Source organism: Triturus cristatus, chromosome 2_1 (genome assembly GCF_964204655.1).
Source record: "Triturus cristatus chromosome 2_1, aTriCri1.1, whole genome shotgun sequence".
Classification (NCBI taxonomy): Eukaryota; Metazoa; Chordata; class Amphibia; order Caudata; family Salamandridae; genus Triturus; species Triturus cristatus.
This window is the reverse complement of record NC_140581.1, coordinates 852,063,844-852,078,931: the sequence shown is the minus strand read 5'-3', so window position 1 is coordinate 852,078,931 and position 15,088 is coordinate 852,063,844. Positions and strand designations below refer to the sequence as shown.

The following is a 15,088-nucleotide window of genomic DNA, read 5'->3' as shown; positions in this document are numbered from 1 at the left end:
CAACACAGGCTGTAGTTCTGCAACTCCCTCGAGGCCTGACCTGTCTGCAATTTTGAGGTCAGTATTCCTCATCGAAACTGCTCAGACCAAACCCCTGTGCACCACATTGACTTGCCGTTGCCAAGGCTTTTAGACTCTGCATTCCAGAGATCTTCGCGCTGCGAGGAGCTCCAGCCTCCAGCATCTCTTCCTGCCAAGTACAGCATCTTCACTGCATCCTCTGCACTGTGGGCCTTCCTTCTTGGTGAGCTGCATGAGGTCATCTTGCAACTCCTCGGCCTTTGGCCTGTGGTTCCTCCTGAGGGTCTTCTCCTGCTTCAGTGAGTTCCTCTGCTTGTTTGGGGCCTACTCTGATTATCCTGTTTATGATGAGTCCCTTCAACCTTGCTGGTCCCAACGTTCTCCTTTTTTGCTTTCCACACCTGTTGCTGACGCCAAGGCTTGTTGATGGTCCCACCGGACACCGACACCCTGGATCTCGACTTCCGACGTAGGACAGCTTGTGCATGCCTCCTGGTCTTCCTCAGCATCGCCTGGTCCTCACAGCTGCAGCGACAAGGTCACAGTCAACTCTTCTTAACTGTCTGTCATCCAGGGGAATTGCTCTTCCGTGCCTCCTGGTCACTTCTGTGTGGCATAGACACTCCCTCTCTGCTTACAGGTTCTTCACTACAAGAATCCACCCTTGGATTCCACCAGACTCTTGTTCAGACTTCTCCAGCGACATCTTTCCTGAAGTCCGCCGTTGTGGTCTATGGCGGTTTCTGATGTCACTTCGCACTTATGCACCCGGCTTCCCTGGTGTAGGTATTCTGGTTCTTGGGGTATCAATGTGTGGGGTGACTCTCCAACCTTCTGTCTTCCACAGGGTTTCTTCAGGGTCCACTGGGAAGGGTCCTACTTGAAAACTGCAACTGCGACTTACGCATTGACTTTTATTGGACACGCAGCCGTGTTTCCACTCTGCACACAGCCTCTGTTGGGTTCCTTGTGTCCTCAGCTCTTCTGAGTCTCCTGGTACAAGTCCCAGTTCGCATTCCACTTTCTTGGTATATAGTTTGATCTCCCCCTGTATTTTGTGCTTACTTACCTATTTGCAATTGGAGTATTATTGCGTATTTGTGTTTATATCTCTGGGTAGGAGATATACCGATCTGTTAGTGAGTGTTGTGTTATAAATAGACCTATTTTTATATATACACTGTGTGATTCTTTTTCGTTTAACTTCCACTACATGATTAATCTGGTTAAACACGCTGCCTAATACTCCTTCAAGATGAGCCTGAAGTCTGTTCTCCCCAGCTACCATTTTTAGAGCTTTCAAAGGTTAGCAAGGACCACTAAAATCACCATAAGGGTTGCCTGAATTAGTGCAAGGGGCTTCACCTAAATACGTGTGCACCATATACTAAGCCAGCCTCCTCCAAGGGGTTTCAGTCTTCCCTTACCTCGACGACTGGCTGTTGAAGACGTCCTCGCTCCAGACTCTTGTTTCCCACCTCCAGACTTCAGCAGACATCCTGCAATCGCTGGAGATCTCCATAAATGTGCCGAAGTCACACTTGACTCCTTCTCGGATGCTCCCTTTCATCTGAGCTGTTCTGGGCACAGTGCAGTTTCTGGCTTATCCTCCCGAGCAACAATTCCAGGATATTCAGGTTACGATATCAATGTTTCACCCTCTATTCTGGATTTCGATGAGAATGACTCTGAGGCTGCTGGGCCTCATGGCTTCCTGCATCCTGTTGGTAAATCATGCAGATGGCTTATGCGGGCTCTGTAGTGGGGTCTAACGTTCCAGTGGGCGCAACATCAGGGGAATTTCTCCGATGTGGTCCAGATCTCGAAAGGAACTGCAAAGGACCTGCAGTGGTGGCTTACGAACTGTGATTGGGTCAGAGGCAGACCCCTCTCCCTTTCCCAACCAGATCTCACAGTAGTGACAGATGCATCACTCCTGGGATGTGGTGGTCATTTGGTAGAGGTGGAGATCAGAGGACTCTGATTTACAGCGGAATCAGGGCTCCACATGACATTTTTTGCGCTCCGGATGTTCCAACTAACACTGAAAGCATGCAAGTCAAAGGATGGTAGTGGTGGATACAAGGGTCGCACATCAATGATTGAACATATGGAAATGGGCTATCAGGTACAAACAGCAATTAGGCGAATCACGAGGCAAAGAAATATAAGACGGTGCCACTCGGGGTTGAAAACGCCCCACTACCTTGGGTGCAGAAAACACAGGTGACCACAGAGGTGACCTGTGAGATTAGTATACAACAAGATATACCCCGGCACTCTTAATGTTTAGATTTCAAATATATGACATTATTTGATCAGGACTAGTGAGACAAAAGTCTGCTTTAGCACAGGAAAACACCAGCGATTTACTTATCCAAATGTACATAGATTTTGTCCATACAAAATTCAAGTTTAGCTAAAAGCGTTTTTTGACAATATTTAACAGGACTGAAAACACTAAAGATTCAAACAAATGGTAACAAAATGAGGTTTCTTAAGTTGTGATAGCGTGATCCAGTCCTTGTAAGAGAAACAGCCAGCTCGTGTTTCGTCACATCCGTGACTTCCTCAAGGCTCTAAAGAGGTTATTAAGCTATGAGATGATTGTGGTTCGCCAGTAAATTCACGTAGTAAGACTATAAATTCAGATTCAAAGTACGTTCTGAAGGTTCCAAATACCACCTGGGAAATGGGATTTCTCTCACCTCCATTCCTCTGACTCTATCACTGACATGCACAAGGACTGTCCGTGATAGGGTCTTGGCATGCACATTAAATTGAAAGTTTACACAGGGGGGGCCAATAGGCCTCAACCCTGGTATCATAAATTAAAAGGTCCGGTTACACTGTTGTTCAGATGGATACGGCTAACTGCAGATTTATCACCTGTATAATATTCTCCAGGTACCAGACTGGATCTGGAAAAATTTCAAACTAGTATTCCTGCGGGCCGTTAGATGGTGCTGTGCGGTTCCACATACGCTTCATTCCATCCTGAAAGTTACAGAGCGATCACTGTGTGCTAAAGTCAGTTCCTTTCTTTCTGCGCCTTCCAGGGTGGAGCCAAAGCTCTGCTCCCACCTACGTATTTTGATGACTCAAAAAAAAAAAACTATGTGCAAGGGAACAATGTGTCGTTCTTTAGGGAGGCTATGCTGCTTATCTTTGGCTCTCTTCTAACTTTCTCTAGTTTGCCATTGTGACCCAGGGATCGGCAGGGGCTCCCAGTCTAATTACCACCGGCAGGTCCATCTCAGTGGCATTTAAACCTCGTGGACCCATCACAGGTTCAACACCATCTCAGAGACCTGTATCGCTCCCTCCTTTATGGACACTGGTGCTGCCATTGGAGGGGACTCTGGTACCGACTCAGCTGTACGTACCAGCGTTGATTCGACCTTAAGATTTTGCGCCGAATTCACGACAGATCGCCAAATCCTCCTAGAACCTGAGTCTGATCCTAAACTTCCACTACGTCAGAGGTCCCCTCAAAGCAGCCACTGTCTTTTTGACTCTGACCATAGTTTTCCACCACTAAGAGATGACGATGGTGGGATGAGGATAATTTACAGGACTGAAGTCCAAACAAAAATCTTTACTGTAGCCCTCATCTGAGCTCTGCTTATGTTCAGTGAAACCCTTACTGACACCTTAATGGGCACTTGATCCAAACTCTGTGCCTACAGGTGTATAGGCAGGCGGCCAAGCACCATAGACTGAATCGTGAAAAAGCTGATTCTGCCATAGAATTGTTTAAAAAGAGTATGGTCATGGCATAGTTTCTTGGTCTTTCGAGCCCTGCCAGACAATTTCCTCCACCAGAAAAAATTATCCTGAGGCTACTCCACAGGGTTGGCTTACATGCAACACCGGTCACCCCTGTCCTTTCTTGGTTGAGGATGCGGATCTGGCAGGCAACATGCAGGTCATCCCAGGCATCAGTACTCCCAGTCCTCTCCCTGGGACAACCGCCTCCAAGCCGCCGTAGCTTGCCTTTAACAGCAGGCAATCATCATGTGGGAGGCAGAATCCAATTCTTTCTCTCAGAGCGGTGATCAGACACATCCTACATGTTGGTTCTCCAGATCGTTCAGCGTGGTTATGCCTTAACTTGTCTTTCAGCCCCTCAACACTCCCCTTCTACACCAGGCTGACTCTCCGAGGAGCACCTCTTCATTGTAATGCAGGAAGTGCAAGCTTTACTCTCCACAAGCTTTACTCTGCAAGTTTTATTCTCCAACCACCATTGAGAGGTTTCCCGGCTTGTAAATAGGGACAAGTTGTTACTCTTGCTGTTTCCTCAAGCCAAAGAAGGGTGGAGGACTTTGGCTGATCTTAGAACTTCGCCCTCTGAATTTTACATATGGATGGACACATTTGAAATGCTCACACCGACAAAGGCTCTGTGTGCCCTGGATACAGGTGAGTTGATGGTGGCCATGGGTCTTCAGGACACATATTGTTCTGTACCTCGCCTGCAAACCCACGGATGTTACCTGTAGTGGTCATTGCCCATCTTTAGAGGTTGGGGAAATCCGTTTGCACTAACTCGACGACTAGATGTTGAGGGCGAGCTTACCACAGATAGACCATATTCTCTGACTGCCAACTTTCTGACCTCTTTGTGTTACCCGGTCAACTAGCTGACATCACACCTGATTGCTTTGCAGACACTTCCTGTTATAGGAGCTGTCTTGGACACGGTGCACTTCACAGCCTTCCCTCTATTGCAATGAGTTCAGGACAATCTGTGATCCTGAAGTTTCAGGCTTGATCCTGGATCCCAGTGAGAACCACTCTGTGGCTACTTGGCCAGTTAGCCTCCTGCATCTTGCTAATTGACTAAGCAAGATGGCATATGCAGGCTTTGCCGTGGTATCTGAAGGCTCAGTGGGCCCAGCAGCAAGAACATCTGTCGGATTCCATCCAGGTTTTGAAGGAGACTGCAAGAAATCTGCAGTGGTGACTCCTTGGCCTCAGATGGACCAGCAGCAGATTCGTTTCCCTCTCTCTCCCAGAGCTGACGGATGCATCACTACTGGGTGGAAAGGCAATCTGAAAGCGTGGGGATCACGGGACTCTAGTCTCTGGCAGAGACCTGGACTTCATAGCAATCTGTTGAAGATGTAGGTTATTCATCTGGCACTGAAGGCCTTCCTGGCATTAATCAAGGGGACACTGGTGCAGGTTGTCACGGACAGCACCACGGTCATGTGGTACTGCAACAACCAAGTTGGATTGGGTTCCTGTGTACTATGCTAAGAGGCTCTTAGTCTCTGGATTTGGCTGGAGCATCAGAACCACATGGCGAGATCCTTGAATGCCACAGTGGATTAGCTCAACCAGTGGAACCTGGCAGGTCACAAATAACATCTACATCCTAAGGCGGCAAAGGGCATCTTCCCACAATGGAGAGAACCCTGCCGAGATCTTGTCACCACCGCAGTGTCCAAACATTTGCACGTTGGAGTTTCCACAAAGGTCCTATCAGGTAGATTCATTTCGACTGGGGTGGAACATAGGACTCCTTTATGCCTTCCCACTGATGACTTTCCTGCACAGAGTTCTGAAGAAAATCCAAAACTACCAGATGTAAGATATACAATGGCACCGGATTGGGCCAGGAGAGTGTGGTACCCAGAACTTCTGAGCATATGCGTCTGCTCTCCGATCAGATGGCCACTTCTGGAAAAAAAAATATTATATACCTCTGCTCGGAAAGACTATAAGGAAAGCATCCTCACCGCCAAAGCTGCCCATTTCTCTAATCGCATTCTCAAATCAAATAAAAATTCTAAAGAAATATTCTCCATAATTGATGAACTATCTAATCCTGAGCGTATTCTTTTGAAAGCTATGCCCTCTCAAGTTTTATGTAACTCGCTAAATGATTACTTTATTGATAAGATTATTTCAATAAAGGCCAGCATCCCTACCCACCCTTCCTCATCAGACCCCCCTGTGGTACATTGTAACAACAGGACCCTTAGCTGTTTTCCCACTATAAGTAACAAGACTTTTCAAGACCTGTTAGTGGAAATCAAATCAGGCGCTCCATCTGACTGCTTTCCCCCTCACATATTGAAAGACTGCCTCGCAATCCATTCTGGACCCGCACTTACATTACTGAATGAATCCATTTCATCTGGCCTAGTCCCCCTGGCTTTTAAAAAAGCAGTAGTGGTCCCCCCTCTTAAAAAAACCTGGAGCTGGTCCCGTGCTCCTATCCAATTACCGCCCGATCTCTCTGCTTCCCTTTCTGGCCAAGATTCTAGAGGGCCACGTAGCTAAATGCTTCTCTAATTTTTTAGAGGCATCAAAATACTTGGACCCTCATCAGGCTGGCTTTCGGCCAGCCCATTCTACCGAATCTGTGATCCTGACGGTTGTGGATACCTTGCGGGATAACGCTGACAGAGGCTGTTCTCTGGCCCTGGTCTTGCTGGATCTTTCCGCAGCCTTTGACACGGTCGACCATATTATTCTGGCCGACCGTGTCAGGAGGGCTGGTGTTCAGGGGACTGCGGCTCGTTGGCTTACTTCCTTTCTGGAGGATCGTTCTCAGGCTGTCCGTCTGGGTCAGTTTCTAGCACCCCCACGTAATACCACCTGTGGGGTCCCACAGGGTTCGGCCCTATCTCCCCATCTATTTAACATCTATATGGCGCCCTTGATCCAGTCTCTTAAAGACAGGAATGTGCTGGTCCTCAACTATGCAGATGATCTTCAGCTCATCCTCAGGGTCGACAGTTCACATAACTCTATCACTGAATTCCAGGACACCATGTTATACATCCAAAGTTGGATGGACCTTAATCATTTCAATCTGAAAGAAACACGTTAGTTAGATTCCTCACCTTAGAATATCCCCAGGCGTCAGACTGGATCCGGAAGATTTTTCGTCAGCAATACCCCTTGCGCGTCGCTAGGCGTCGTCTGCGGCTCCGCGTCAGTCGTCGGCGTCGTGCGCCGGAATGACGTCGTCGGAGTACTTAGACGCCGCCCTCGCGCGCTGACGTCAGTTCTTCTTTTTTCCGCGCCAGTAAGCGCAGATCTGGGAGAGCTACCCCTTAAGTCAATTTTTGACTAACTTTTTTGACTCTTTTTGGTCAATTCTCGACTCTGGTGCCGGTAGGATGCCTGGTTTCAAGGCCTGCGACGACTGTCACCGACTGATGTCGGTGACCGATCATCACCGCCGGTGCCTGTACTACTTGGGCCTCGACCACGACGCGGCGTCGTGCTCCGATTGTATGGCCCTGACCTCGAAAGCTAGGCGGGAGCGGTCCCGCAAGCTTCTCGAGCTTCGCCACTCGGCTCCGCGTCGCTCTCGATCCCGGTCCAGGAGGAGGTCCAAGGATCGGTCGCGGAGCCGCACTCGACATCGTCACTCGTCTGGCTCGAAGTCTTCGGGTAAGTCGAGGCACTCCAAGAAGTGCAAGAAGCGACACCGCTCTTCGGACTCCCCTCGCCGGTCGCGCGACTTGGCCGAGGGTCCGGGTGGTTCCACCCCCGCGGCTCCGCAGGAGCCGCAGGTGCCGCGCAAGTCCCCATACCCGACGGTCCATGGGACTGACGCGACGCCGGCGGAGGTCAGTGCCTTTCTCTCGGCCATGAGGAGCCTGGCCCCGCCGTCGACGCCCGCTGGCGCGCCTTCGGGCCCCGCGGACTCGACTGGGCGACCTCGCATGCCGGCGGCTCCGGCCCCGGCGCCGTTGGAGGCTCCGGCCCCGACGCCGCAGGTCCCCGAGGGGCCCGAGCCTGGGCCCCCGTCGATGCCGGTCGACCTCGTTACGCCTCCTCCGCCGGCGCCGACACCGATACCACCCCGACGCCGGCTCCGGTCGACATCGATCCCCGGTTCAGCCCCTGTCCGGTCCAGACGCCGATCCGACGCCGCTAGAGACCCATATTGTTTATCGACCGGCTCCGATCATTCCTCCTGTTTACCAGGAATCGGATGACGGGGGCGACTGGGAGGGGTCTGATGACCCTATGGCCCTTCAGAGCCAACTTGCACAGGACTGGGCAGATGAACTGGGGGAGGCCAGTGGGTTGGATACCTCTCCGGACACTGGATTCATCTCTCCTCTGACTGTGGCTTCGGAGGAGGGTACAGCTTTTTCTGTGGTGCTGCGCAAGGCGGCCGAAGCCCTTGGGCTTGAGCTGCCTGCCGTGGCTGTGAGGACTAACATCCTCACTGAGGTGCTTCAGTCTGCCGCATGCTCCACTGCCATTCAATGAGGCCCTCACTGACGTTCTGCAGGGCACCTGGTCCAAGCCCTCCACAGTCCCTCCTGTGGATAGGAACGTTGCCAGGCGCCACCGCCCTGCTCCGGGCCACCCCAGTTTTCTGTCCCAACACCCCACCTCCGAGAGTCTGGTTATCCAGGCCTCTACCTCCCAATCCTCCTTCCCGTCCGCTCCTCCGGACCGGGATTCCAAGAGACTGGAACAGTTTGGTAAGAAGCTGTTCTCTTCGCTCAGTTTGGGCCTGCGGTCTTTGAACACCGCTTGTCTCTTGGACTGTTATTCCCACTCTCTGTGGGATGCGGTGGAGGACGTGCTGCCACTGTGCCCGGAGGAGGCCCGGGCGCGGCTTTCCTCGGCCCTGGCCGATGGGAGAGATGCAGCGCGCCATGCAATCCGATGTGGACTCGACACTACGGACTTGCTGGGTAGGGCGATTTCTACCACGGTGGCGCTTCGACGTCACGCCTGCCTGCGGTCCACGTCTTTTTCAGGGGATGTCCAGAGCACCCTCATGGACATGCCTTTTGATGGCGCTCGCCTTTTTGGTGACAAAGCGGACAGTGCGCTGGCTCGCTTCAAGGACTCCTGGGCTACGGCCACGTCCTTGGGCCTCTCGGCCCCGCGGCCACATACTTCCGCTTTTCGCTCCTTTCGTGGCCAAGGAAGGGGCACCTCCTCACGTCCGCCTAGCCACTGGCCGCAGAACCAGCCTGCGGTCGCGGACGTGGTTTCCGCCGAGGCGGTACCAGAGGACGACGCGGTCAGTCCACATCCACCCCGGCAGCATCCGCCTCAAAGCCTTCCTAGTCCGAGCTTTCAGGCTCATTCCACGCCAGTGGGCGGCAGAGTTCGCCATCACCTGCTCCACTGGCGTTCCATCACGTCGGACAGGTGGGTGCTGCAAATCGTCCGAAGGGGCTACTCCCTCCCCTTCGAGACGACCCCTCCAGCCATGCCACCGCAGCACCACCGTATCTCGGGGGATCATTTGAATCTTCTCCACGAGGAAGTTTCTGCCCTCTTGGCCAAGGGGGCCGTCGAGCGCGTTCCGAGCCCAGAAGTAGGTCGTGGTTGTTATTCCCACTACTTTCTGGTTCCCAAGAAAGGCAAAGGGGGCCTACGCCCTATCTTGGACCTCTGGAACGTCAATGCCTTCCTCCGGAAGGAACGGTTCAAAATGTTGACTTTGGCTCAGGTTCTAGCTGCCCTAGACCCTGGAGACTGGATGGTAGCGTTGGACTTGCAGGACGCATATTTCCACATCCCCGTCCTGCCGGCCCACCGGCGTTACCTGCGGTTCACGGTGGGTCAGGAGCACTTTCAGATCACCGTGCTCCTCTTCGGCCTTACCAGTGCCCCTCGGGTGTTCACGAAAGTGATGGCGGTGGTCGCAGCTCATCTGAGCAGATCAGGGGTTCCAGTCTTCCCCCTATCTCGACGACTGGTTGTTGAAGGCGGGCTCGCCCCAGGCAGTCGTCTCCCACCTCCAGACTACGGCGGATCTCCTGCATTTGCTGGGGTGTTCCATCAACGTGCCGAAGTCACACCTGAGCCCCTCTCAGAAGCTCCTCTTCGGAGCGGTTCTCGATTCGGCGCAGTTCCGGGTCCATCCACCGGAGCAGCGGGTCCGGGATATACAGGCCCTGATTCCCATCTTTCGGCCTCTATCCTGGGTTTCGGTCAGGCTAGTGTTGCGGCTTCTGGGGCTGATGGCCTCCTGCATCCTACTAGTGCATCACGCCTGGCGGTGCATGCGGGCTCTGCAGTGGGACCTGAAGTTTCAGTGGGCCCAGCATCACGGCAACCTGTCCGACCATGTCTTGATCTCGGAGGGCACTGCACAGCAGTTGCAGTGGTGGCTCACGGACCGCGATTGGGTCACGGGCAAGAGCCTCTCCCTACCCCTACCGGAGCATGTCGTAGTGACGGATGCGTCCCTCCTGGGATGGGGTGGCCATATGGGAGAGGCGGAGATCAGAGGCCTCTGGTCTCCGGCGGAGTCTCGCCTCCACATCAACTTGTTGGAGCTGCGAGCGATCCGACTTGCACTGAAAGCCTTCCTTCCCGCTGTCTGGGGAAGTGTCGTGCAGGTGTTCACAGACAACACCACCGCTATGTGGTATTGCAACAAACAGGGCGGGGTGGGGTCGTGGACCCTTTGTCAGGAGGCTCTGCGCCTCTGGACATGGCTAGAACACCAGGGCGTCACCCTGGTGGTTCAACATCTGGCGGGCTCTCTGAACGCCAGAGCAAACGAACTCAGCCGCCGGTGCATGATGGATCACGAATGGCGTCTGAACTCCGAGGTGGCGCAAGGTCTCTTTCAGCAGTGGGGAGAGCCTTGGTTAGATCTATTCGCCACCGACGAGAACGCGCAATGTCAGCAGTTCTGCGCGTTGGAATTTCCAAGGCGGCACTCGCTCGGCGACGCTTTTCGTCGCGAGTGGAGTTGCGGTCTGTTGTACGCCTTTCCGCCTATACCACTTCTGCCCAGAGTGCTGAAGAAGATCAAGCGCGACCGGGCCCAAGTCATCTTGGTGGCTCCGGATTGGGCACGAAGGTACTGGTATCCCGAGCTACTCAGTATGTTGACCGATCCTCCGATACGTCTGCCCCTTCGGGAGGATCTTCTGTCGCAGCAGCAGGGGACGGTCCTCCACCCGAACCTGTCCAGCCTCCACCTCCATGCGTGGAGATTGAGCGGCGGCAGTTGATGCCATTTGACTTGCCTCCTGAAGTCTGTGATATCATTCTGGCAGCCAGGCGTCCCTCCACAAAGACGGTATACGCCTGCCGGTGGAACAAATTTGTGGCATGGTGCACAGCAAAGGCTGTGGATCCCCTCTCCGCCCCTCTTTCTGAGGTTCTCCTCTTTCTTCGGCCCGGCAGGGCTCTGCCCTGGACACCTTGAAAGGTTATCTTGCTGCTCTCTCTGCCTTCTTACGGCTTCCAGATCAGCCCTCTCTTTTCAAGTCCCCTGTAGTGTCACGCTTTCTTAAAGGCATTACTCACACGTTCCCTTCTGTCCCTTTCGTAATGCCTCAGTGGGACTTGAATCTTGTCTTGACATACCTGATGTGCGCTCCCTTTGAGCCTCTTCACAATTGTCCTCTTCGTCTTCTAACTCTTAAGACTGCTTTCCTGGTAGCCATCACCTCGGCTAGACGGGTGAGTGAGCTCCAGGCTCTATCGTCCAAGCCTCCTTTTCTATCTGTTCATCCGGACAAGGTTGTCCTTCGGCCTCGTCCTTCCTTTCTACCGAAAGTGGTGACCCCCTTTCATCTTGGGCAATCTGTCACCTTGCCCACCTTCTTTCCGCCTCCGCATCCTTCCAAAGAGGAAGAGCGGCTCCACCGTCTGGACCCAAAACGTGCGCTCTCCTTTTATTTGGACCGCACTAAACAGTTCCGAGTGGACGACCAGCTTTTCGTTGGCTACGTGCGTGCAAAGAAGGGAAAAGCTGTACACAAACGGACCATCTCCCGGTGGGTCGTTTTGTGTATAAAAATCTGTTATTCCTTGGCAAAAAAGGAACCGTCTGTTGGGCTGCGCGCCCATTCTACTCGGGCCACAGCGGCTACTACTGCTTTGGGACGGGGAGTCCCTTTGCAGGACATCTGTCAGGCGGCAACGTGGGCCTCGCTGCACACGTTTGCCAGGCATTATTGCCTAGACAGCCAAGTCCGGAGGGATGGCTTCTTTGGCCGTTCTGTCCTCCAGGACTTTCTGGTGTGATCTTGGTTCGCAGACCCTCCATCGGGGTTGGTATTGCTTGGGTATCTATTCTAAGGTGAGGAATCTAACTAACGTGTTTCTTTCAGATGAACAAGTTACTTACCTTCGGTAACGATGTATCTGTAAGAAACATTAGTTAGTTAGATTCCTCACCGACCCACCCATCCTCCCCGTTCTGCGAACTGACATCTAGGGTTAAGGCTATTCCTTTCAGGGCCCTAGACTTTTTTGGTACCAGTGTCGGTCTCTTGCATGGCTCTGCGTTCCTGGCGCGGAAGGCTATGTACAAGAACTGACGTCAGCGCGCGAGGGCGGCGTCTAAGTACTCCGACGTCATTCCGGCGCACGACGCCGACGACGGACGCGGAGCCGCAGACGACGCCTAGCGACGCGCAAGGGGTATTTCTGACGAAAAATCTTCCGGATCCAGTCTGACGCCTGGGGATATTCTAAGGTGAGGAATCTAACTAACTAATGTTTCTTACAGATACATCGTTACCGAAGGTAAGTAACTTGTTCAACTAAACCCTGGCAAGACAGAGATAGTTCTCACTGGGGACAGCCACAAGTACTGGGGCCCCCACTATTGGCCCTCAGAGCTTGGCTCTCCTCCCGCTCCGTCCACGTCGGCCAAAACTTTGAGAGTCTTTCTGGACAGTGATCTTTCCCTGAAAACTCAGGTTGGAGCTGTGGTGTCTAAGTGCTTCTTTCAAATGCGTAAAATCAGGAAAATACATTGTTTCCTCAGTCATGACGCCTTGAATCAGGTCATGATATCTACGGTTCTATCCCACCTGGACTACTCCAATTCTGTATACTTAGGCATGCCTCATTACTTGCTTAAGCGTCTACAGATGGTCCAGAACCAGGCAGCACGACTGATATATCGTCAACCTAAGTGGCATACAGCGACCCCTCTGCTGAAGAAACTACATTGGCTCCCAATATTACAGCGTTGTGCCTTCAAAACGGGGTGCCTCATTTTTAAATCCTTACATGGCACCAGTCCTGAGTTCATTAACAGCATGATACTCAGGCACACTCCCACACTCAATTTAAGGTCTGCCCATCTTTCACTTCGTTCTATCCCGGGCTTCAAACTGGTACGCCATGGAGGTAGCAGATTTGCCACTCTCGCCCCCAAATTGTAGAATTCTTTTCCGCTAGAAATTCGTTCCTGCACAGACCTCTTCCAGTTTAGGAAATCCCTGAAAACATGGCTTTTTACACAGGGTTAGCTTCTGTCTTTTCTGTCAGCCTTCTGAGCCTTACCGCCATGAAGCCAATTGGCGTACGTGCGCTCTACAAATTTCTACTAACATTAACATCACCACTCGAATCTGCGCAATCTACACCTCCGTGCATGGAGACTGAGTGGTAGCAGATGATCTGCCAAGCAGAGTTGTGAATGACATCCTGGCTGCCCTGAGACAAATGTGTGCCCTAATTTGGAGCCCTCAGGACATATCCTTTGCAAGACAAGCTGCTGGATATTTTGTTATGTCTTGGGCCCAGCAAGGCCTTGTAGTGGGCACTACTAAAGATTATTTATGGGCCCTTTTGGCTTCTCTTTGTTTCTTCGTTTACCAGACTGTCCATCCTTATTTAAATAATCTGTTGTTATACTTGTTATTATACGTCTTACACATATGTTCCTTCCCAAATTGTTTGTGATGCTATTGTGGGACCTTAATTTGGTCCTGGCATCTCTCATTTGTACTCATTTTAAAACGATGCACAACAGTTCATTTTTTGTTTGATCTGTTTATTAAAGATTGTGTTATATATATGACTACAGAACTATATACCATCATACAAAAACGTCATATAAAGCCAATAGGTAGGATACGAGTCCCGGTCGTACATCAAAAGCTCAACTTCCTGGTTACATCAGCAAACTTATACATGACCGGTAGCGACAACCGACATATTCTGTCACTCACAGAATCACCTCCCTCTGTTTATAATGCTGTGCAACCATGTTAAGGCACGTTACGTCTTCCATTATACAATACTTAGCTAGTACATAAGCATATTTCGTATGGCTTCACTCCGCCATACCACAGCAATCTGTTTATGAAGTCAAACAATTTTTATGAAAATACACCCAACGTGGGACAAGCAAACAGAAATGGGAAGGGGAGGGGAAGCTAGAGCCGCACAGGGGCAGTGGAGGAAACACAGATCCGATGCACAACTGTTCCTTATGTCTTTTGACACTAAATTCTGTCTTCCTCATTACGATCACTTATAGTGTGAGTGAGCACCAGAATCTTTGTGTGCAGCCGCCATAGCACAAACTGGTGCTATGGTCCAGGGCGCCCCCATGCCAGAAGTTGTGACTTCTTTTCACGTTGGGCAAACCATCAGCCTGCCAGTATTCTTCAAAAGAAGAGTAGAGACTCTAGTGGCTCGACTCCAAAAGAGCTTAAAGATTTGACATTGATCACTCAAAAGACCATCAGGTGGACTATCGGCTTCTTGTAGGGCTCTCCTGGGCAACGAAAGTTAAGGTAGTGCAGAAAAAGAGTCTGTCGAGGTGGCTAGTCTTTACATTAAGATCTGGTACAAAGCTGCCACCGTAAGGGCTGATGCCCCAGACTAGCTGGGCCAAAACTGCCACCACTACTTTGGCACAAGATGTGCCTGTTCTTGACATGTCAGGCCACAACGTGGGTTTCTGCGCACTAGTTCACAAAGGACTACTGCCTTGAAAGCCATGTCTGTTAGAAAGGACATTATGCTTTTTCCGTCCTGCTGGACTTTTTGGTCTGAACCTACTACATAGACCTGCCATCTTGAGAGGTACAGCTTTGGTATCGATTGTAAAGTTGAGGATTCTATGTCTAACTGCAGATTCCTCACTGTCCATGCATCTCCTTGTTCTGTGAAGTGGTCAGTTTTTACCATTTAAAAGGTGCCAAATTTCAAGAAACTGGTGTCAACTTGCAGGGGTGGTGCTTATATGCAACTCCGCTCCATCATTTGTGGAGCGGAACAGTGTTAACGTAGAGTGGCACAGTGCCACCCAGATACATGTGGAAGCACAGCTATGAAAAACTTACAGATCGAGTCT

General features: G+C 51.5%; 1 protein-coding gene across 3 annotated transcripts in view; it reads left to right on the top strand.

The window, feature by feature from the left end:
* Positions 1-15,088, top strand: part of SMARCA2 (SWI/SNF related BAF chromatin remodeling complex subunit ATPase 2) — a 1,761,756-nt gene that overhangs the window by 1,603,278 nt on the left and 143,390 nt on the right. The window lies entirely within an intron of this gene.